Source organism: Aricia agestis, chromosome 6, assembly GCF_905147365.1.
Source record: "Aricia agestis chromosome 6, ilAriAges1.1, whole genome shotgun sequence".
Lineage (NCBI taxonomy): Eukaryota > Metazoa > Arthropoda > Insecta > Lepidoptera > Lycaenidae > Aricia > Aricia agestis.
This window is the reverse complement of record NC_056411.1, coordinates 9565442-9591118: the sequence shown is the minus strand read 5'-3', so window position 1 is coordinate 9591118 and position 25677 is coordinate 9565442. Positions and strand designations below refer to the sequence as shown.

The window sequence follows — 25677 nt, the reverse complement described above, 5'->3', positions numbered from 1 at the left end:
GGTTGATACTTAATATCATTATATATTTTCAAGTTCCAGACGTGGGTAATGTTAGCAACACCTCTCTGCGAAGGTAAATATGTTGACAAGAAATTCGCTTTGAACCCTTTCGGTCCTTTGTTGTCCAACTAAAACTATTTTCCGTTAATCCCAGGATAAACAGTCCTCGTTTATAAATTAACGCGTTATTAATATATGTTACCGGGCCCGATGATGGAACAAAGGCAAACGTTAGGTACGTTAAATTTGCTATTCAAAAGCAAATAACCTTTGAACATCATACTTGTGACTGAAAACAGAAAATACTTGTTGGAGGTCTTTTCCACTAAATATTTTATGTGTTGCCCTATGAAATAAGTGTTTACATTACGTAATTAAAGTTACTGGGTAGCCACTGTGACACAGAAACTATATTTCGCCGAAAAAGTTTTACTGTTGAATTTGTTTTACGGATTCTTCGTAGATGTCATTTTCTATCTACATTTAGGTCGCCTTTGCTTAAAAATAAATATGTATAAAAAGTTATGAATTAAATTAACATACCTACGTCACTAAGTCACGGAAATGAGCATCGGAAAATATGAGTTAATCCGGTAAATCAAATGATGTTGTCTCGTGAGGAGGCTCCGTTAATAAATAGTGAGAATCTCGGTCAGGGGGAGTGCTTGCTTCATATCCGAAATCCCGGTAAAGTACCAAAGCCGGCGGTTCGATGGTCGCGCGATCTCAGTAATAGCAATAGCTTTGTATTAAAGCCACTGGAAGACATCTATATTTGTGGTGCAAGTTAAAAGAGATTAGCGTATGTGTCCCATCCACGCTTACCGTTCCCAGTGGCCACCATAGCAAAGGTACCCTGAAAGAAAATAGGTTGAATAGACATAACTGTGTCCTATTGACAATGGAAGCCTGTTATTCTGTTTAAATGAAATCTATTTTTGCTTCTACTGTGGCAATGTTAAGCCGCTAAAGCAGATGACTATTGGAGATCCACCTTTTTTCGGTTTTCTTGTTATGCCTTACTTTCTTTCTCATAGCTCAATATAAATATGTAATTCATAAACTCAAACGAAACATAACTTTAATTAAAAATACAATGGCTAAGTATGAATTTCTGAGAGAATTCAATATTACATAAATAATGTAAAGTTAAATAGAAAATGTAAGAAGCCTATGGTAAAATGCTCAATACATTAAATTAAGGTTTGTTGAGTCTCTGAGCTCGATCGTTAAACGCTGTTCGCTCGTGACGCAGCCACAGCGCCATATCGGCGTGGCTTAGCGCTTTTTCATCAATCCTGCTTTATTACGGCGGCTTCGCTTTTGTCTCCGTCCGGATGGCGGTCATTTGGCTGGACCTCGCTGCTCTATTACTGCCGTGCCATTCGTAACTGTCGCGAGGCACCGCCCGAATCTGTCTTCCGCCGTCATCGCTCGACGTCATGGCTTTCTAAGATCGACGCACTTTTTTCTCCACGGCCTTCGTATATAACTCGCCCATTGTTTGTTTTCTATTCGGCAATTTTTAACGGGATTACAAGCCTCAGTCTTGATCACGTCTCGCCAGCTGCCCTCTATTTATGGGGCCATATTTTACGGAATATCGAGTAAAGTAGCCTTTAATCTACTAATATAATGGGGATTATGGCGAATACGCTCCTTCCTCGTATTGCGTTCGGTTTCTTATTGCATTTATTATTGCTTTTGATGTCCATAAACGGGGACATATTTTTCTGTTGATGAGCTTTTCACTTATTTTCCTCATGTTACTTACATTATTCATCTAAAGAAGGAATATCAATAGTAATAAGTATCAAGATTAGTACATAAGAAAACAAAGAAAAAGCTCTACATATTATATATTTGCACTTTCTTGAAAACAGACATGGTAATATTGAGTTTCAAAATCTTGCTTATATTTCCTTTGTTAATACTTCACTTTGTCTACTTTACCGTAAGAATAACCCTTTCTATGGTGGCCATGCTGAGCCCGTTAGTAAGACGAATGTTTCTTGTAAACTGAAAGTTGAAGACATTTCCATTTCCCTAATAACTTGTCTTTTTCTCCCATACCTACTGTTTTGTAAACAACTACTCCGAAACACAAACTTACTTTGTTTCCAATTTCCCAGCTACATTTAACATAACTATCGGACCAGATATCTGCATGAAACGGCGATTAAGAATCGGGACATAATAAGCCGTCGAGAATCAGCGTTCCATCTTCCGATACCACCCTGGCAATGTTCCCAATGTAATGGGATTAAATCATGCGACATTAGCGTGGTCGGCCGTCCGCCGTGCCGCAATAAATAATCCTCCTTTTATTAAACTCGTCGAGATAAATGATTATAGACTCCACTGTCCCCTTGTTTGTGTCCTTGTGTGTGCTTCGTCGTGTCCATTGTGATATTTTATTATTATAATGCTATTTAATATCACGCACGACGATAGCACCTTGGAAAGCTGCAGTGAACTAAAGAAATCCAAGTTCTATTGTTCAAAAATGTTTGCCTTGAAACATTTATATTTTATAGTTTTTGAAGATTTTCACTTTTCCTTCACGCTATGCGCTATTGGTGCCCTCTTATAGGAAGCTATAAATACAAAAGCCAATTGAATATATCACAGCAATAATTATACACTTTTCTTGCACTTGGTCCACTTTATCTATATATATAAAACTCAAAGGTGTCTGACTGACATGGTGATCTATCAACGCACAGCCCAAACCACTGGACCGATCGGGCTGGGCATGCAGGTAGATATTATGACGTAGGCATCCGCTAAGAAAGAATTTTGATCAATTCTACCTCCAAGGGATTAAAATAGGGGGATAAAATGAAAGTTTGTATATAATAATACTTCTTAACGCGAGCGAAGCCGCGGGCAAAAGCTCGTTTGTTCAATAAAGTGGAAAATGAACTTGCACCAAGAAGTTACAGTACACAATATGCAATATCGTGTCCAATTAAATATATTTGTAGTTATGTGATTTTTACCTAGATACAATGACCATTAATAAAATCATTATTACTGTACAATCTTAATTCTAATCGAATAAGACAAGTTTTTGCCTCTATTTTTGAATATCTTTTAAAATTTACCTGAAGTGGAAAAATTTTCCCTATGTAAAGTTACAAAACGTCCACTCTACGCTTTTAATAAATAATATTATAATGAAACATAGCCAACACGGTCCTTTGTTCACGTTTGCGCTAAAAAGTCGACTTATCGGATAAGTCACACCCTCCCGAGTACTAATGCTATTACCTATATTAATCATTTCCCATTCACTCTTCGTACAAACAACTGCTCTCAAACTTTGCACCATTATATTATTTTCATGTTATTTTAATCCATAAAGGATCGTATAAATAAAGTATGTTGTAGTATGATACTTCAACAAAATATTGGTAATGATGAAGTAAATTATGTGTTGTGATACGTTCACAAAATGTTTTTAAAATATTAATTTTCGTGCGTTACCAATTTTACGTCTGTATTTTTTCAATATATACTTATTCGATTTTTTACAATAAACCACTAGTGTGTACTTTTGTGCGCAGTCGCTCCCTAATCTATATATATAAAACTCAAAAGTGACTGATTGACATAGTGATCTATCAACGCACAGCCCAAACCACTGGACGGATCGGGCTGAAATTTGGCATGCAGGTAGATGGATAAACAGTGTAAAGGATTTTGATAAATTCCAACCCCAAAGGGTTCAAATAGGGGATGAAAGTTTGTATATAATAATACTTCTTAACGCGAGCGAAGCCGCGGGCAAAAGCTCGTCCCTAATATATGGCTATATAAAAAAATGGTGGTAGTCGATTGAGCACTCGTAGTACACAACGATTATTGGTCTTCACACATTTCCATTTACAATAGTTTGAGGAGCGCTGACCGCTGAGTATTGTCAACCCTGCGGTATCAAAAAAGATATTTGATTAGCGGGCACTGGCCTGCGCCACCGGTCCCTCCTCACGTCACGTTTGTTGTGCCGCTGATGTATCATCACGTATAGATAATGTATTGCTTAAGTATTTGTTGACAACAATACGACTAGTCGAGGGCTATTCGATTTTGAAGAATGGAAAGTAACGGATGGGTGCAGGTACACAAAAGTCAAGTTTCCATTACCAAGATTGTCCTAGGGTCTAGGACAATATAGGGCCTGGACTTATTCTAAATTTCCTGGTGTGGTCTGATTTCTCTCTTTTTCGAAAGAGTGTACAATACCTTAATACGCTCTAATCTCTAATCAACGAATACCGCTCTATGGCAGTAGTAGCGCCTTATGCTCTATATTGTTTCTGTATACAAAAAACTTGAGGTGTCAAGGGACACCCGAATGGAACGAAGTTATTATTATGTTAAAAAAAAACTGTAAGTATACATAATATAATACATTGACGCCTAGGAATACTAACAATGCGTCTGTTTATTCTCAAAAAAACGCCATCTAGTTGACGCACAGGAATACTAACAACGCCCTCTGCCCCTACCATGCAGGTACTAATAAAAAAGTGTCGTCGTCAAATATCGTTCTGTCTAGCCTATCGCGCCGAACTTTACGCCGAACGGGCGATAAGGAACTTCTTTCCAAAAATGTTTATTTCGGATAATAATTACCTAACCTTAAAACGATAAAAGTGATATCAGATCACGTAAAAGAGTCTTAGTGCATGGAGACGTAAATGCGCTAAGCGCTGTTAAAGACGACGCTTTGAAGAGCAGCAGGAATAAATTATTACGACATTGAGAGAATGGCACAGTTTTTCGAAAGCTGCTTCACAGTTACCTGCTATCATCAAGTCACCTAATTGAGAGGGTCACTTTCGAATAGATGGAATGCGATACACCCATACTAATATTATAAATAAGAATAAGAATACATTTATTTTGTCAACACACAACATACACAAAACAGAGAAAAAATAATAATAAAAAGAAAAGCCCTAAGCTACATTTGTACATATACGCAGCAAGCAAGCCCGCTGCACTGGTATTCTGCGAGGGCCAAAGAGTAACTTCACCACATAATAGACAAATGCAAAAATGTTTCTGTCTGTCTGTTACCTCTTCACCCCTTAATCGCTGAAGCGACTTTGCTAAAATTTTCCATCGAAATGCTTTGAGTTCTGAGGAGTGAGAGAGAAAAGCCATTAAAACAATTTCATTTACTACGTCTTGGTACACATTTAATTGACAAACCAACCGCCCGCGGTGTTAGGATGTCTTTCCAATTTTTCATCGACATGTCGCATCGCCTCGCCACCTTGCAATGTAAAATATATTTTGGTCTAGGTGGTATATTCTACTGGAGACCGCGAGTCATCACCACGTGCCCTCAAACTTTTCTTCAGATTCGCATTCGCTTGTGTGTGGCTTATAATTCCGGGCAATATGATCACGTCATAAATTGCTGTGTAAATTAATTTCACGTCGTTTGACGGCTGGGCGCGGCGTGAATGGTAATTAGCGACCGTATAGATGACACGTTCTAATCGACTGCTAATATAATTAGTGGCTAATACGAATGGGTGTGCCGAATTCTTCCGCGCCCTAATGCTCTCTTTTGTTCTATGATGGACCAATACAGAAGTTATGAATATGGCATATTCGTCTATAATTCCTTATGATCGACGTCAATTGCTATAGGCAGCTACACAATCATGGTTGGAATCATGGTAATCCATCGTGGATAAATGTAAAAAGGTGCCTTAAGCGATAACCATAATCAGAAACCTCGAATAATCTCTAAGTGGTTCCTATTTACCAATAAGGAATTTTGTTTTTCTAAGACACAATAATTTGGAATCTTAAACTTTAAGGTGTCTTGTCTGCGTTACTGTAAAACTTGCGTACAATTTCTCAATTCAGTGTAAAACAAGGTACGCAAAATTAAAATTCCTGTTTTATAAAAGCTAGTCGCGAATATCTGCGCCATAATTAAAAACGTGTATAACCAAAATAACATGACGAATTCTTAAAATATTAGCGCAAAGGGGGAGATAGTGAAACAAAAGAAACGTACGAGGCATCGTGAAAAATGGCGAAATTATTCAAACCGCATCAGAATCCCTTATCGATGCTCCAACAAGAACACAATTTTAATCATTTCCATCTTAAACCCCGGCCATTAAGATTCAGAATCACGCACACGTCATTACGCCGTCATTTTATCTGGAGACGCAGCGCTCAACCCTTTAACGTCTAATCGTGAATTATATACTGTAATAAAATTCTTTAATCAAAGAAAACAACCGAGCGCCCATTAAAGCGTGCACACGTCGCCACCTAGAGTCGTTACGACGAATATTTACATACATGTATCATTATACCTCCCCTCCCTCCCTTCCCCACGCCCTCCCCCCATAATTAAGAGTATAAGAGAATCTTAGCGTCTTATTACGCGAATGTAACGGAATCCTTTTAGAAAATTGTAACAACATTGTCGTTAGCTCCCCCGCCCCCCGAAATGATCACCTCGGAAATTTGCTACCGAGTTTACCGGTTTAAATATTATAAGGAAGCTAAAAGCACACACGAAACTTAAATGTGAAATATCCTCTAATGAATCAGACAATATTTTAAGGCCCGGGTGGCAATAAAACCTCCCTACGCCCTTAATGTACACCGGCTCTGTCTGTGTTTAGGGAAGGGGTGATTGCGTAAATAAATATCGATGTGGACAAACACGACCCACCTTGAGATACGGAATCACATTCTTATTGTTCATTACGCGTTGTCTCGAGTGTGCTTGAGTTATGATGGTCTGTGTAATGTGTCATGTACTACGCCTTCCTCTTTGGCACTTTAATTTATCTTTAAGTGAATTTGATTTATTTTTTGTAACGTAATGGTTAAAATTATAAGGCACTTATACTCGTATTTCTCTAAACTCGTATTGTTGTACTCGAAGTTAGAATTAAAAGACGTTACATATTATGATATACATAACGATGAAATAAGAGTTCGCTTTGTTCAGAATGTCCCGCAACTATTGACGCTATAAAGTTTAAAGGGACAATAACAAGAATCGGAATTTTTGAGGGTGGATTCCTTCGCCCACAAGGTTGGTCACGGGTACGTCCCCTGCCTTTTAACCCTTCAGATTGACATTTGCTGTAATTCTGTATGGATGGGAAACTAGATGAATAGATGTGTTTGAATGAACTTTCCTATAATAACTATGTAGCACTTAAGTATACCTTGAACCAGTCTAATTTGGTCCCGCGTAGCTCAATGTTTGTATGCAACGCGGAGTCAAAAAAAAATTTTTTACAATATTTTTTTTATATTACCCTAGGCAATAAAGACTGTTTTTATTTTGTTATTGCTTACTTTAGTATCTATGCTGAACGATGAATATTGAATACTTTTTCTAGCCTTTCAAATCAAAACATTTAGCAGTAACTACTGATTTCCTTTCCTTCGTGAGTCGATTTCCTTCCTTGCTGATTAATAAAATAGGAACTATTTGCATAATATATCCCTGGAGTACATTTTGTGGTTCGGCTGGAATGGTGTTTTGCCTATACTAATTGTGTCTTACAAGTTTGCCATATGAGGTTAATACTCAAGGGCGCTATATGTTGCGATGTGTCTATTAATCAAAATAGTTTTTAAGTACATTTAATGCTGCCGATCATGGTATTTTTGATTTAAATATTAGGGTGGGGAAAAAGTTTCTTCGCGTTTTATATAAAAATTCAAAAGGTTTTTTTATAAAGTTTATTTACAATTGACTAAAGTATATAGGTGCCATTTTGTTCGAAAACTTTTTTTTTGCCATCTTGTTGGTAGGGAGTCCCTACCTAAATTTTGGGGCTTCTGATGACAAAACTGCGACAAGTGGTTTTGGCAGTCCTCTAGTGGTGTCAACCGGACACTGCCTAAGGAATTCTGCAGCAACCGAAATAGGTGGAAATCTGAAGGTGCAAGGTCAGGACTATACGGCGGATGCATTAACACCTTCCAGCCAAACTCCCGTAATTTTTGCTGAGTGGATGTGTGAGGTCTAGCGTTATCACGGTGAAAAACCACACCCCTTCTGTTGATTAATTCCGGCCGCTTTCTCTCAACTTCTTGCTTTAATCTCATCAGTTGTTCGCAGTACAGTTCAGAATCAATGGTCCTGCCTGCCGATAACAGTTCATAATGAATAATGCCCTTCCAATCCCACCACACACATAGCTTGTTGCGAGTTAACCCGGGTTTCGCCACAGTCTGTGAAACCTGACCGGCCTTTGACCACGATATTTTTCGCACGTTCTTGTCATACGTGTTCCAGTTTTCATCACCAGTTATCAGCTTCTTCAAAAATGGTCCAGTTTTATAACGTCGTAATAAGGGATCACAAATGAGTAGACGGTTCATTAGGTTAAAATTTAGTTTGGTATTATTTTTAGTAATATTCCGCGAAATAAACCTCAACCTTTAACTAAATGAGTGAGTGTACGCAAAGGCATGCGTACAGCACCTCCCTCCTTTCCCACACTGCCTATCACTATACACTCGCTTGCAAGAACTTGCAAACACCACTACCACACAAGCAATATTGTTGGCAAATCCGTGCAAGGCCCCTCACCACCATGCAGGTTGAAAACCTCGACGCGCGTTTCGCCCCAACACCGGAGTATCTTCAGAGGGGTTAGTGCGAGTTTTATTCGATCATACGCGTCGAGCACGTTAACGCGAATTTATATGGAATCAAAGCAGCGCCATCTACTGGCTAACGTGGATACTGCTTTGATCCCATATAAATTCGCGTAAACGTGCTCGATGCGTCCGATCGAATAAAACTCGCACTAACCCCTCAGGAGCAGCAAGTCAACGTTTGACTTGACGGACATTGTTCGTAGAGTCCACATCCTGAGAATCACTCATTTTAACAATAAGAAAAACAAATGAAAATCTCACATTTACCTAACTTGAATTTGGAATTGTCTCCTGTAAAGTTAAAACTTTTTAATCATACCAAAATCAGCCAGATACAATTGGTATAGCCCAAGAAATTTTATGACAAGTTCATACATACCCTAATGCGAAAAGACTTTTATGTTGAATACCCCAACCTATTATGTTGAATACTCGTAGCAAAAATACACGAAAGTCCAGTAGATTTAATGCCTAGTCGACGCAAACAAATAATAATACTTAGTGTTTTTTTTTTTTTTTGTTTAGGTCCAATTCGATTTCTTTGTATTATAAACTAACGTTACTAAGAAATCTTTGTATGTTTATATTAGTATAGACTAAATAGTGATACGACTATAGAATAGATAGTGTATATCTATTTTGTATGAACGTTCGTATTTGACACTTTCTATAGCCTTAACGGTTTGTAGCAAACAACGTTAGATCGTCTAAGATTAAGACGAATCTAATCATCTTAGTCGTGCGAGTAACGCTGAGTGCATCAAAGCAGTCGGTGTTTGAATAAATTGTAACGTTATTTCACATTAAAGAGTAAATCTTTTCAAAAAACTCTTCAAAGTCTCAAAATCAAAAATAAGAAAATCTTTTTGACGTGTATTCGGGAATCAACACTTATCTCCAGCTCGTTCAATATTGTATAGAATCGTTGCTGCAATTAAAAGTTATTTGAGTGTCGCGAAAACGTTTGAAAAATATAATCAAAGATACCAATTAAAGCTCGCTCTCAGCAAACCACAAAGTGACTACAGACTAATCGAAGTAACCGAAGAACAGGTAACTCAGTATGCTAATAATTTTTGTGAGTAAAAATTTACATGTTCTTAAAATTTTTAATATAGTTTCCTTACTAAAAATGTATAAAAAGAGTTTAAAAATGTTTTTGAAGATTTCAATGCTGGAGTATCGCCTTCGTATTAAAATGTTGCCTATTGATTACTTATATTGATATAACCTCAGATTTTAACAGCGCCTTTTGGTGGATAAGTAAATACTAAATGTGTTATGCATCATGTATCCATGTGAAGGTCTTGTATGAATTCTGCATATCAAAATAAAAAAAAATCTGTTTCATAAATTGTAATTTTGTTATTATTTTAAACAGACTGTGACACTGGTCATCAAGTCAAAGCTTTAACTTTGGAAAACTAAAATATCAATTCCTTAAAATATACTTACAGATTTTAAATTCAAAAACTTTTTTTTTATTTAACCAGCACATTTTATTAGTTTCCTCCTAATTTATGACAATGGCTGGATTGCTTCTGTGAAACCTTAAATAAATCGCCATTGTCATACCAATACTTCTGCGCTACGTCGATTCATCCTTGCCACCGCATTTTTAACGCGCGTTTAACGCAGATCGCGATCGTAAACTGTCGGTAAGTGTGTCCCCCCTTCCCCCTCCAGCCCTCCACCGCGGTTCAGGTGCCTCATTAGACCTGACGAGTGCCTCAAAGGCCGACTTTGAATGGCGCTTGGTCGTTTGGTTATAGCCTGTTGTCGATTTAAGTTTTTATTATATTTTTTAAAGGCGATGTAAAAAATATTTACAATTTTCGCGACGTTGCCACGTCGGCGTCTTGGGTTTTGCTAAATTGTTAGAATGAAGGAAATGAAAGTTTTTAGAAATTCTGTTTAACTATCAAGGTTGTGTTTTTTTTTTTTGTGTAATGGTGTGTACATAATCATTGTTAAGTAATAAAAATATCTCTGTCCGTTACTGTCAAGCTCAATACGCTCAAAGCTTAGTAAGGTCGGCTGTATTGCTACAATATCAAAATATTATGTACACATACACTGAGCAACAAGAGCAGTAAGTATACCAAATTTGACCGCATTCGGTCAAATTTGGTATACTTACTGCGCAGTTATTGGTCATTACTTTGAAAGCTGTGCCCTAACTTTTCAAATTCAAATTAAACAAACATTATTAATCCAGGAAGTTGAGGCAGGCAATGATATAAAAAGTAGTTTAAGCAGTAAAAACAATTTTAGCGGATATTTTTTCTCATTCTTTACTTAAACCGTTTCGATTTGTTATCTATCTTCTATTTTACTATCCGAGTTAAGTTTGAGCAGACATTTCTGTTTACGGAGCAGGCAGCAACATTATAAGTACCCAATTAAAATATTAATTACTTTCTGCAGCCGAATGATACGTTTTATTGGCGGAGGGCTGCTTTCGATACTAATTTTATTATTTTCAACCACACCACAAACAGGCTGATAACACAATTTTTTTTAATATACAAAATTAGATATTTATATTGATATGCTTTTTTCGTTGTGGTGGACCAACTAGCGCAAAAATCTTGTATTGCGCTATCAAAGTTTTCTATTTGCGGCGGGCCATATTATACGATGGCGGATAGTAGAGGCTTAGCCTGAACAAACATCACCACCGAGTCATTGAAAATAATTTAAGTTACTTCGTTATATTACTTCATGATTATATGAATTTTTCAAGGTAAGTTTTATTTAGTAGTACTTGGTACCTTCCAAAATAGTAAAAGTTTTTCTAACCCGCTCAAGGGCACGCCGCGCGGTACTCGAACGCGTTGAATTCCGAACTTAAAAATCCAATTACGAAAAATCTATTTGCATTATAATAGAATAGAAATTTTCAAAGGAAATCGTTAAGCAAATATATCGCCCCCTCGCGGCACTAAATATTAAGTGTTAATAATGTCGCCGACGCCCCCGTTCCGTTACAGATCAAAAATTCAACGATTCGTTACGCCCAACTTGTCACAGAAGGGTTGAAGCGGTGAGCGCCGTCGATTTTCAAACTCATTACCCATTTATCCGATATTGGTATAAATGACATCGCGCTAAAAGGTTTTTTTTTTCAATCGCTAATGAGGCATTGATTTGAAACGAAACTTCACAATTGAATCCTTAGGGTTAAGGATTAATTGTTTCATCCTCCTTTTGTGGCGCGAAGCTGGTCTAGGAATTTTTCACGATTCAATTGATACTAGATTAACTATCGCATAATGTTAGACTTTGCTCAAATTACAGAGCTAAAAGTTAAGATACTTTTCGTTATGCTTTTACAGACTTTTCCAATCGCCAGAATACTTTAATGGCGGAATCAATGTAACAATTTCACAGATTACAAATTATTATTATTATGTAAAAAGACGAAGTGTCTTTATTTCTCAAGTAAAAATTATTTGTTTCCAAGGAGACGATCGTCCCTAAATACTTTGCTGTCAATTTACATAGTCGACGGCGTATGAAATCTTTTTTTCTGTCTGGCAGAACACCGTCTCGCGAGCACTTACTCAAAATATAACTGCTGCTAAGCCGCCTAATTTCCTCAAAGGAGTGTATCCCCCGCTAATACAAATATCGTGTAGAGCCATTTTTTTTCTCGCCTTTACTGCCGTGAATAAATAATAAGACTCCACAAGTCTACCCCTTGCGAATATAATGAACCTAATCAATATATAACGTAATCAAAATACGTAATTAAAATAGCTCCCGTGGTATTTGCATATGAAAACCCCGTGATCCACCGCACTCGATACGAAGACAATGGGGTGCGCTCAACAAATTAGGCCCCAGGAAAACAGACGCGGGGGCAAAAATAATTATTTATATTATACAAATGGCGCGCATTAATAATGCGACCAATGTGTGGATGTTTACATACGAAAACTGTATGTTTTACTATTTGTAGATTTTACTACACAAAACTTTGTAAGAGCACTTGAGTCTCCAGTCTTAAGATTCTGTTTCTTACGGTTACAAAGCTGAGGTACTGTTTAATTACCAAGGAAAAGTCCAAAAACTCCACATGTGTCAAAACACCAAAACATAAGCCCTTTTAATCTAAACATTAATCGTAGCGTGGCAAAAAACCAGACTGATTACGATAAGAACACCTTTCCAGTTAAAATTTACATTTTAAATGATTAAGAGTGTAACAAGTTTATGCAACGAATCATTAAAAATATTACCGTTTGATAATCTGAAATATGCGAACTCCATATTTTCCCCGCGATACCGTGTCTGTGCATTGCCACTTGTTGGGCCACTAACAGAGAGAACAAATACTCGTTATCATAAGCGTAAAACTAAACGGTATTCGTATCTTTCGACCCTAAACGAAATCACCATCGTCACCAGCTTTCTTACTACTTGACAATTTATGAGTTATTAAGAATGTGGTTTTGCGTATAATCTAGATTCTAAAATAATTATAATGGTAACCTTAGCATTCATATGAACGACATTGTTTGATGGAATAATTACATACGTTAATTTTTTGTTTCAGGTAAGCAACTTGAATTTTTCAAAACGACTGCTACTTCAGGTAAAACATTATTATAAAATAGTAGGTATTCGTTAATTATATAAGCCTTTATTATATTTGAGCCTTACTTACCTAAAAAACATTATAATATTTAATCAGATTCTACATGATGTTAATTTTTCATAATAATCATTATTGTCACTGAAATAGTATTCATCATTCCTTGCCCAATTAATTGTATAAGTACATTCATTTTATACCTATCTCACGCGAGCTATTGAATCCTAATAGCCTATAGCTACCAGTTACCACACAGTCTCGGCGCCGGCGCCCGCTCTGTCCGTGGCCGCGCGCGGCGATGAGCGCGTCTGCTACACTCGCGACTGTCTGCTCGCCCGCGGCGACGTTTCAAGAGCTACATACAGCTCTCTGAAAAATTAATATATACCAAGTTTTATGTGTGCTCCGTGCGCTAGTGGATGGAATGGATTAAATGTTTGGCAGGTAGTAGGCACTTTGGATAATGCGACTGTTTCAGTTTCGCATTCGTTCCCCGTATAACGTTTTTAATGGATATCTTGAACAATAATTATTCTGGTTTTGTTCGACGATTTTAAATGAACCCGTTGTGTACGCGATATGTGAGAATGAAGTTTCTGTTTACAATTTTTAATGAACGTTTTAGTTTTTGTGTTTAATTACTGTTTTGAGCTGGGACGGATAATATTTATAAGTTTAGATAATACTAAATATATTCTAAGTATTTTTGATCCTCCGTTTCGGTCGGTCGTTATTGAAAATGGCCCCCGATGAAAATCCGGTTTATCAAAACTATTAGGTCGTGTTCATTGAAGGGTAACTATTAACTCGCTATAAATTGCTCTGAGGTCTCCCGATAACACCTTATCGAGTTGTTACGAGCAATATCGGTCTTATAATTGTATCCTGAGGGCCTGGCGGTTAATCAAGGCTATTATGCTATCATCGCTACACTGCACTCGCTGTAATGTTTTGATACATTGTCGAAACTACGACAATAAAACCCTTCTTCGAGTTTTACGACTCTGTACCAAACGGATTTGAATACCATTTTAGTGAAGAGATATGGACTGTTTTGGATAAATGAAATATGATATTGTATAGCATTCGGCAGTTTCAGTTCAATAAAATTTAGGCAGCTGTCGGTAGTCCGACAAAAACTACGTTGCGTAGCAGTGCTACGGTTGACAGATACCCGTAGCACCTATGCTACGTAGGTGCTTCGTGTAGCAGTGCTACGTAGGTGCTTCGTGTAGCAGTGCTACGGTGGACAGATACGCGTAGCACCTATGCTACGTAGGTGCTACGTATAGCAGTGCTACGGTGGACAGATACGCGTAGCACCTGTGCTACGTGTAGCAGTGCTACGGTGGACAGATACGCGTAGCACCTAGTCTACGTAGGTGCTACGTGTAGCAGTGCTACGTGTAGCAGTGCTACGGTTGACATTTACGTGTAGCACCTGTGCTAGGAAGGCGCTATGCGTTTATTTTTGATTCCCAAAAAGATTGTATTTAAATAAAAATAAAAATAAAATAAAAATAACTTTATTAAACATGTGAAAGGGACAGAACACAGCCAGAGTTAAATAACAATAAAACAAGGAATTTGCGATTACTTATTAATTATTACTTATTACATTAGTCGTTTATCAATAATAATTGTGTAGTAAAAATATTTACCCAAAAACTTTAGATACGTAATATTGAAATGTAGATATCTCAATATTCGAGCTCAAATTAACGTATCGTTGTCGCATACAAATTGTCATACCCCGAGGCTTTTTGAGTTTAATATGCCGTAATCTCGCGGTAACTGGAAGTTTGGAAAACAAAGCGAGTGACAACCCTAACCGTGGATAACGTATCAAACACGTTCGTTCAGAACTGTCCAAACTTTCATTTATGCCAGGAGCTGCTGAAAACGTTTGGAAGAATATGAGCTGAACATACTTACTTTTCGGGCGATTTATGTAATGTTGTAACGATACGAATGTCTCTTTGAGTAGTCAAATCTTTACGAGAATTAATGTCTTAAGGAGAATAAGGCACAAACATCATATAAAGTTTGTTTGAAATTCTCTGCTTCTTTATTTTGATTATAGCATGAGCATAAGTAAATGAACGGATTGATAACTTATCTACAAGCTCTAAAGTTAAAGCAAAGATATAGGTGGACTTTATAGTTCAAGGTCACAAATGGCTATCGCATCTTAAACGGTAAAGTTCGACAATATCAGGGAGCGGACATGTAGGACGTAATCTCCCGGCCGGACCCTTATCCAAACTTATCGCCGACCGTGACCAATAAACTTGAAATAGAATTTAATTCATCCCACAACAAACTCACACAAATACATACATATTTTCGTAGAAATAATACGACAGTAGTAATTGAATCGGCCTCGGGCGAACTCGGGGTATGTCGTTAACGTTCCTGAGGGTTCTCGCTACGACTGTACCCTAGATATGCACTAGAATGCTTCTACAAAACATACGTGCGAGGAGGACGACGACACACGCTCCGACGCGCACGCGAAAGAGACGGAGAGAATCGAAAGTGTTTATTATAAACAAAGGATGAAGTCTTATTGGTACTACCGTTTTAATAGACTATTGGACACCCGTTGGCGAAAATTTCACCTCGGGAAGACGACACACAAATTGTTTGGGTCGGGTAATTTCAATGTTTGTCGGAGGCGATTTTGCCCCGAGCGCATTAAGATGTCCTTTGATGTTTTGCGGTCCGAACGTTCGGTTTGACCGGTTAATTAAATGTAGATACTATCGCCCAGACGTGTGCCTTAATCGTTCTGAAGGATTACGTCATACGTGTTTTTGACGTTTGCAAATAGACTCCCGTCCCCTCCCCTCATTTGGATGTGATTTATTATAATCAGGTTTGGAAAAATAGGTTTCGTTGACGGGTTACAACTTACATGCTTACATGGTGCAATAACTAACATGACAGATATATTTGTAAATTGAAACTATGTTTTTTTTTTCTGAAGGAAAATTAATAGTTCTTACGATTTGAACGGCTGTCTTAATAGAGTAGTACATAAAGGCACTTGCCGTCGAACAATGATTGTGGAATTGAGCGATGATGGTGCCGAAAGCCCATCTACGGGACGGCCGATCCATCATAGCTACAATTTCGTCCGCACCCGACCAGGCTATGAAGACATTCGTCGAAGTGCTAGGCGGGGCAGCATAAGGCGCTGAATTGGCACCGCCGGGGCTCTATCTATACTGGACAAGTTCCGGTGCAAATTATTTTCATTACAAGTCCAACCTGACGTTTCGATATGTTTCCAGATGGATTAATTTGATTAGCGTCCAACATCTGTTTCTAAGCTTTGTTTATTGGACGTGAGAACTTTGTAATTCGATATACAGGAATTGGGTACGACTTATATGGGTATAGCCGTCCACATAGGTGTATAAGTGAGGTCTGGTTCAAAGGTTTAAAATGTTACGAATTATTTGATTTTGGTCTGCCATTCATGGGCTTATTTCGCAAAGGTACATAGGGTATGCCAAACGTTATTGGGTACATACCCAATAACGTTTGGCATACCCTATGCATCTTTACCTAAGTATGTAATTATTATACCATTCGATTAAATGGCAAAAAATATAAACGATTTATACTTTTTGTTACTATTCTAAACAAAATGCAGCTAAGAAGAAATTATTGGTGCTATTTCCAGCTCTACTGAATCTCCTAATCTAGTTTAGCGTTATAGATAAAGTTTGGTAAAGTTCAATCATCATACTTTGTTCCTGTAATGCAATGCCTTTTATGTATATTGATGAATGAAAAGTTTTAAATAAATATAAACAAACAAGCAAGGCCAATATGTCTATCGTCTGTAATGTAAAACATTCGTCGGTAGCGCGGCTGCATTCTTCCCTAAATCAATTAGGTTTTCCGCGACTCGACGATATCTCGTACAATTTTCTAGCCCATTTCCGAATGCTATAATTAAATTTGTCCGATCCACGTTCCGCCAAGTGCTCGTTAAATTCCGCCTGCCTTTGACCGTTTTATATTTATGCCGATAACCGCTAAGGTGCATTTTTGAATATATTTTTTCGTTGCTATATAGTATAATTATAGTAAACATTTCAAAAGAACCGAGTGAATTTATTCAGGTACAACCGTCTGTTTCATGGCACATAGACATGGGCGGATTTTGATCTCTCGCTGATCGCACGCTGACCGTTCGGAGTCGGCGCCGACGGCACAATAGACATAACTACCAGTAGTTCGACTGCAAAGAACCGGACAGGTTTCAATATCTGTCAAATTCGTCGGGTTTCACTAGGATTATGAACGGAATGTGCCTCGCGCTGGCTGATATAATTTATTTTTAAATATTTAAAATAAAGATTTCAAAATTGGCGTCTGACAATTTTAATCGCATGTGCCAAAACACAAACAACAATACGACCAAAGAGGAACACGTCCATCGAATATGTCATATTTTTAAATTCGTAGGTAACAAGTTAACAACCCTAGCGACGATTTTCGTCATAATACGTCAAATTTAAAAATTTCAACATCAGTTCTAAGTCGGCATACTCTATCATTCTGTCTACTCTGCCGACGGTCAGCGAGCGTTCAATGTGAGAATGGACTAAAATCAGCCATAGACATAATATACATACGTCAAGGTGCAATAGATACCTCACTCGATGAATGTTATTTTTTTAATGAAAACAGTAAATAATGTAAAATTATAACTCAAAGATTTTTTACTTCCGACGAAACTTAATAACATAATTTACAAAGGTAATTAGAACCAGTTTGTTACTAAATTCTCTATCTAAACTCTACATACCTTGGTGCTTTGATAGACAAATATTGTTGCTATTTGCAATCAAAGCATTCATTACCCTAAGTTCCTTACAGATTAGTTACTAAGATTGCTCAGAGAAAATACGTTAGATAGTACACAGTATTATTAAACTAGAGGCCGTCCTATATATTTGTGCGTCCATTTATCGGAAAGGTCTATAAAACAAGAAATTCAGTGTGTACAATGTTTTGAAAAAAAAAAACTTTATACGAAGAAAGTATAATATGTTTTATCTTTACAACTGTTATGTCAGTCTTAAGGTAGCATTCGAATCAGGACGACCGCGACCGGCAACCGGTCGCAGGTCGCAGGGCGACAGCTGCCTGCGAATCTACGCGACCGAGTCGTGCGACCCATACGAAACTCGTAAAAATTTCGTCTTTGTGCAAAGAAAACGCGTCCATTTTGTATCGGTCGCGCCACGGCACTGCCTTGTGAGCGACTGGGTCGCGCGATGCAAGTCACTGACAGGCCACGCCCACACGTCGCGCGACTTCCTATTAATTCATATAAAGCATAGGGTCGCAGTCGCCGGTCGCGGTCTCGAGTCGCGATCTCGCGTCGTGTTCGTCATGATTCGAATGCTACCTTTAGGCTCTATGTCCGTTTACTGTACATTGTACAACCATGAAAATATAGTTCTAGTCATAGTAATTATAACTAGAGATCGCCCAATGGTCGAAATTCGACCTTAGTTTCAAACACATTAGGACTACCACGTTTAATTTGTAAAAAATATTTATCATATTTTTTTTCAACTCTCGTCTCTGGGACACATCTGATCTCAGACTGCCCGTGTAAGCATTGTCTAATAGTATCTAAGATTCAATAAAAAAAACTATAAGTAATCCATTTTCAATTTGTCAACTTGAAACCGAAAGAGTATAAAGCTGGGAACAAATTATCGGACGTTGTCCTTGGACGTTTTCCTCGGATGCGGCTTGTTTCTATCTGGTTGATACAAAATACACTAAACTGTGCACATTGTCTGACATAAGTCGCGGACGCGACCTTGAGCGTTCGGAAGTCTTAAAAGAATCTGGCTAGCGAGATGTTTTTCATCCGCGGACACGGCGGGGCGCGAGGACTCGTCCGCGGACGTTCAGTCGTATTCGTTTCATTTTATGCGCATGTGCAGCTTTCCCGCATGTGCAGTAATAGAAATTAACATCAATTTCTGTCAGATTTTAGCACATGACACTTTCAAGTCATTCCAAACTGTTAGCGGGAAGCATGTCGACTATTGAGGTACTATATAGATGTCAACTGTCAAGCAGCGACAGTGAGGATGATTATTTTTATTCCGCCGGTCTACCGTCCCACTGGGTTATGAGAGTACAGGAATAGAGAGTGCTCTTGTGTACTGCGCACACACTTGGGCACTATAAAATGACTCCTGCGTAGTTGGCCTGGTTTCAATGAAATCGGCCACCGTCACCGAAACCGGTGTGGGAGCTTTTTTTATTATAACTTCGTAGCTTTAAAATTATCAGTTTATAAACTCTAAACTCTAATACTCTAAATACGGTAAATTACGGAATCTCCGTAGGGAAGGCCCTTAACTTCAGTCATGTTAGCGCTCGGATAGGTATTGTGTTGTCTGTCTGTGTGTCATATATGGAAATGATCCTAGGCCTACGAATGTTCGATAAGAATAAGTTTAGAAAATGTAATGAAAATAAAACGAAGTACTAATAAAAACAAAATAAATGCATAGTGATTTGGCACTCATTTGCAAAACATATCCTCAAAACATGATTAAATGACGAGCAAGCACGAGTTAAAGTATGCGTAGTTTACCCAACGACGCACGTAAATTTACGAACACTCGAGTTTCGGCAAGGCCGAAAGTTTCGGCTATATTTTGGCAGATACCGAAACTAAGGCCGAAACCAAAACTAGATTTTTTGGCCGAAACTGAAACCGAAATTTTGGTCGGTCACTAATCTTCGGAGATGCGATGTTTTTGTATCCAGCCAGCCAGATCAGTGTTCTGTCATCTTCTTGAGTGTGCGCATTGTAGTGTGTGTAATGTTTTATTTGTTAAAAAAATGTGTGATAAAAGCATAATTTCAAAATAATATTAGCTCGATGCACTCCTTCACCATATAAACTGTAACTGTGCAAAATTTCATTCACCTACGTTTCCGCATTTTTCGTCAAAAGGGATATAAAGTTTTTCGCTTGCGTATTAATATATAGATTCTAAAGAAACAACAATTATACCGTATTTATTATTTAATAGAAGTTCGAAGAAAGTTGTAAGTATAGCAAAATTCCCATACATAAAATGCTACAAAGTAATAAAGATACATTATACCGGGATAAGGTATAACGTATTCATAGGTTTAAACGCCACATCGAGCACGAGATCATAAAGTTTTATTAGAGTGCGTAAAATTCCTTTACTATTGAAAATATGGCTCGTCTCAAGGAACCCCAAGGAAGAAAAACAATAAATCACAAACATGCAAATCCCGCTAATAACTTGCACAAAACCGAAAGCCATTTCACGGCTGCCATAGCCGCCTTCACAAACAGAAAGTGCGTTTAGGGGAGCCGCGACGCGTACGACACGACTGCGTATCAATTAATCGTGTTCCTTATTTATTTTTTAGATTTTATGTGAATGTTCTAGTCTAATCTAAAAATTATGTAATGTTAGAAAATTATTATTTTTCACGGTATCGTATGGAGGATTCATATTGAACTATAATATTATAAGACCTTGTACACCACATTGTTGCAATAAAATTATTCTGTTCTAATTGTATTTAAATATAATAATAATCAATGTAATAGTCATAAGCAAATGACGAATCTACGCAATTTGGTCGAGTTATGTCAAGCCCAGCCGACAGATCACGACCTATGACTTGCCATACCCCCACCCATTTAATTATTAATATAGCCTTACACGTGAAATAAAGCACGACCCGTAAATATGCTCTTTGCCCATGAAATCGCCGATAACAACTATTTCCTAATCCTATTCTTGCATCTGAAATTTCATTTAAAAGAATTGTACCAACAGAATCGACGTTGTTATTTGTTTTTCCTCAATTCCGCTTCCGTATCGTGGGCTGATAAAGGGCTTTAATCTAAGAATATTTAATACAAGTACGCAATGTACGGGGGCCGCGGACTCCTGGGTGCTATTTCCATGCTGATGTTTAATAATTGATAATACCCCGCGAAAAACGCGGTGGGGAATTCGGGTATACACACAGAGCTGATAATACAACAGATAAAATTGTTGTAATGTATTGTGTAACGGGAGCACCCTATGAGAGATGAATTAAATAAAAGTATTTTCGGACTTCATTTATTAGTGTTCATTTAAGGTGTACACTACACAAGTTAGTATAGGTGCCGGCAGGGCGACAAGCCCTTACGGAATCTTATATATGATTAACTAACTAAAGACTAAAGGGGCACCTGACACGTATATGTCAATGATGCACACACAACATAATTATTGCGTATGTGCATAACTGCATATACTGCACGTTACATATGCTTAGTTGTTCCAATTGTCCTTTGGCATCTGTAATGTCTGTCGCGCTAAAAAAGGGGAAAACGCGCCCTTACAGTTAAGGCACTTTTGTAATGTAAATAGACAAGTACCCAAAACCTTGTCGAACTGCAACGTCGGTGTACACACTACACAGTGCAAATTTTTATTAGTGTGGTCACTCTCTACAAACACACTATAGAAATAATGTTTTATTCATACGACGATTTTTTACGAATTTAACAATCTTACAATGATTTATAAACTTTATATTATCTCGTGTCTGATTGATAAAAAAAGCCTTTAGTTTTTCCAAAAATAAATAAAACAAGTAATAAAAATGTATTTTTCATGATTCTACTACTAAATGTGTATAATTAATATCAGCTCTGCATAATTAGTCAGGTGTCTTACCCCAGCTTCAAATTATCAAGCTCGACTTGTAAACCGAGTTACAATCGATAATCATCGGAGATACTAATAAAGTAGGCACGAATAACTTCTGTTTGTTTATCTTAACAATCATCAACAGACCCGTCGTCCGCCGATATAAGTTATTATCAAAAGATTAAAAAACGAATTAGCATAATATAATGAAACATACAGTACGAGTATATTTATGAAAGATTCAATCTTGTGTACATTTAGATCGAAAGAATAATTGTAGAATTCCTGTCGACGTATTAAAAAGAATCTCGGCTATTGCTGCTTGTCTATTTTATACGCGCACAAAAATTCTGGTGTCCAGTTAACGCCATAACACGTGCGTGGATGCGAGATTTGAATATTTGTGCGTGCACGTAATAAGTTCAATTATATCTATAAATAAGTATCACATTTTTGATATCGCAAATAAAGATGAATATGAATATGAATTTCTCTTCATCCGCCGACTATGCTGCATATTAAAAAGTTACGGAAATTATTTAAACCTTTTGACCTTTTTGAGCAGCTTCAGAAACCTAAACAGGTGGTACAGTTTAGGTTTTCAGCAAAAACAGTAACTGGAATTCCGCTACTGTAGTTTCATAACCTTCTCAAATTGTTACTCAAAAATGCTTATACACCCGAAGTATTGAGTAGATACCAGGGGTAGGCCCGAGAAAAATAAATGAAACAGAAGGTGGGGGTTTCTGATCCCGGTATTATTGTATCTATAAACATTTCAATTGCGGGTCTCATCCCCGGGATGTGTTTATGCTAACAAGCCCACCGTCTGCAGATTATGCCACGACGTAGATGAGGTGACTTAGTGTTGAAATAGATTGAAAAATATACTTTGATGAACTGTGAAAGGCTAAACTGAGTATGCAGGCAGACATAATAATATTTTTGTCGTGGAAATTTTTTTCTGTCCTTTTCTTATGTTCAAATTTCACCTCAACGAAGTTAACCTTTAATTAATGTACATGTCACAACACGATTTTGTGTAGTTACAACTTACAAGTTCATAAACCATAAGTCGCGTTTACAAGTTCATAAGGGTTTTCAAATTCTACGTGCCTGGCTAATAGAAAAATGTGGAATATGGAGATACTTTTAGCTCCCCCGTCGATCGTGGAAAAACGAGACACAAAAGAATTTCTATTGTGTCCCGGTCACCGGTGACCGTATGGGGCTTGATGAATTAAAATAGTACAGACGCCTCCGTGGTCCAGTGGTTTAGAATGTGGCTCTTGCCTCGTAGGTCGTGGGTTCTATTCCAGCGTTGGAAACATATTATCTCCAAGTTTGGTTAGGACAATGCAGGCTGATCACCTGATTGTCTAACAAGTAAGATGATACATGCCTCGGATGGGCATGTAAAGAGTCGGTCCTGCGCCTGATCTCTCGCCAGTCGTGTCGGTCCTCCGTGCCACTGAGTTATGAGAGTAAAAGAATCTAATAAAGTATGAGAGTGCTCTTGTGTACTGCACACACATTTGGGCATTTTATAATACTCCTGCGTAACAGGCCTGGTTTCAATGAACCACAACCACCAAACCGGTGTAGGAGTTATTATAAAATAGTAGGTAGTATTTGCAGCTTCGAAGCAAACAGTTTTAATAAAATATCATTCTAGCATTGCGTTGCTTTCAGAAAATGAATTAAATTCAAATGCAATTTAATTGATTCGTTAAAATTTTAATGATTTCATTCCTACTTATAGCATTAATGTTTTACAAGTTATTATTCGTTTCAAAGGATTTTCTTAGCAATATGTAAATTGAAAGGTACGTAAAATGAGCACAAACGCATTACAGGTTCACGCTTTTGCTAAGAAATATGGCTAGAATCTTACACTTAACTACTTCTTTGCCTCCGGGGTCTCATTACAGTAAAATACACTTTTAACGCTTAACTACTTACTAATTGAATTTATGCATTTTCTGACCACTTCTTGTTTAATTTTTTATTATATCTATGGTATATCACAAGTCCTTCCTAAATCTATCGGTTAATAATTCACACATTAAGAGTCTATAATGTTTTGTGCTGAATCGGGGATTTCACCCAAAAAAGTTTTTTTTTAGAATCCAAATCTAACTTATAAATTATACAGTACACGTAATTATGCCGTTTGGAAACACTTTATAACCTATACGAAAGCCAGCGAATAAATAAACATAAAAGCGAAAAGAAAAATTAAATATAAATTTTCCTCAAGCGAGATGTAAACTCTTTAGTTTTCATCATGGCGGGCGCAACCGAAGAGGCGGTAATCCACTTGTCACATCGCTGGTACGTGTCGCGACAGACACTTCGTCGGGAAATTATAAAATGAAAAAAAATGAAATATTTACTCCACCCCAACGGCTTATCAATATAACTTTAGGGATCTAGACTACCCAGACTTTTGTAGGGAAGTTGTATTTTAGTGAAGGAACGTTGATACCGAGGAATATTAATACCTCGATCTTGGGAATCGCAGACACAATAGATCAGGGGTCACTAAATAGTGAACCGCGGTCCGCATCCGGACCGCCGACCCATTGTGTGCAGACCAAGCATTTCCGAAGATGAACTTTGTTAAAAATAAATTGCGATCTCAACTTACTGATGAACATCTCCAGGATTTAATGTTATATCCTGTAGATGTTCATTCAACAGCTTGCACCAATTTCACTCCAAACAACAAACATTTTGTAATTTCCGTAATAATTGTTATTATCTATGTTTAATTTTTTTTAGTATGTGGTCCGCAAAGGTCATTTCATTTCTTAAAATGGACCCTGAGCGAAACTGATTGGTGACCCCTGCAATAGATATTCAATTGTTATGCGGCACCCGGGTGCCGCTTGGGAGTTGATGGGTTAATAAACATGTTGTTAAAACCTCGTCTGAAAAGCATATATTTTATTGACCAGTGATGTCATGGTCCAGTCACATTTTTGATATTTAGCTAGTAGCAATAATTGTATAGCAATTACTATACATATTTGTTACTAGACTATTTCGATTTGGCTGTAATTTTGAATCGCGTCAACCTAGTAACTGATACAATAGCTAAACAATTTTGAACTATTTGGACAAAATCAGTTACTGATCACAAATTAGATTATTTAAAGAATATTTTTTACGAGAAACTTAAACCTCATCGCATAATTCCAAGCAGCACTGACCGTATTTTCTAAAAAATAAAAACTCATTTGCGTTTGAAAGTATTCTAGAAGTTGTTTGAGTGGAGTGAACAAACGATTGCTAGCTCATGGGATTCATCATAGACAAAGACCGATTGCGAAGACAATAAACTTCCGCGGCTTTGATAACTTCGTTCAGGTAATAGTGTGTACTGCATTCACTGTTCGCTTTTATTTCTTTTTCTATGATCTGGTTAGCTTCGCGTATTGTGGATTTGCTGAACATGGTTTTGGTTGATGGTCCTAACCACACATAACACCTATATGAAACTTCAGTTTAAACTCGATGACAAGTAAAGTTTCTTACTGATAAATTATTTATTTAAACAGCGTAAATTTCAAGGTTCTCGTCTTTTACTATTCCAATGTGCCAAACAAAGATAAGGAAACTTTGTATTTATAGTTATCCGCTACAGATTTACTAGGA

The 25677-nt window shown here is 37.4% G+C and overlaps 1 protein-coding gene and 1 long non-coding RNA gene across 2 annotated transcripts in view; both read left to right on the top strand.

Annotated features, from left to right (window-relative positions):
- The window catches only part of LOC121727927 (nucleoporin 88), an 89637-nt gene that overhangs the window by 15358 nt on the left and 48602 nt on the right, over window positions 1–25677 (top strand). The gene's annotated exons all lie outside the window — the stretch shown is intronic.
- On the top strand, window positions 6452–21560 carry LOC121727929. The gene is made up of 3 exons (XR_006035746.1): window positions 6452–6465; window positions 18284–18290; window positions 21461–21560. It is a non-coding gene; the product is annotated as an uncharacterized LOC121727929 (long non-coding RNA).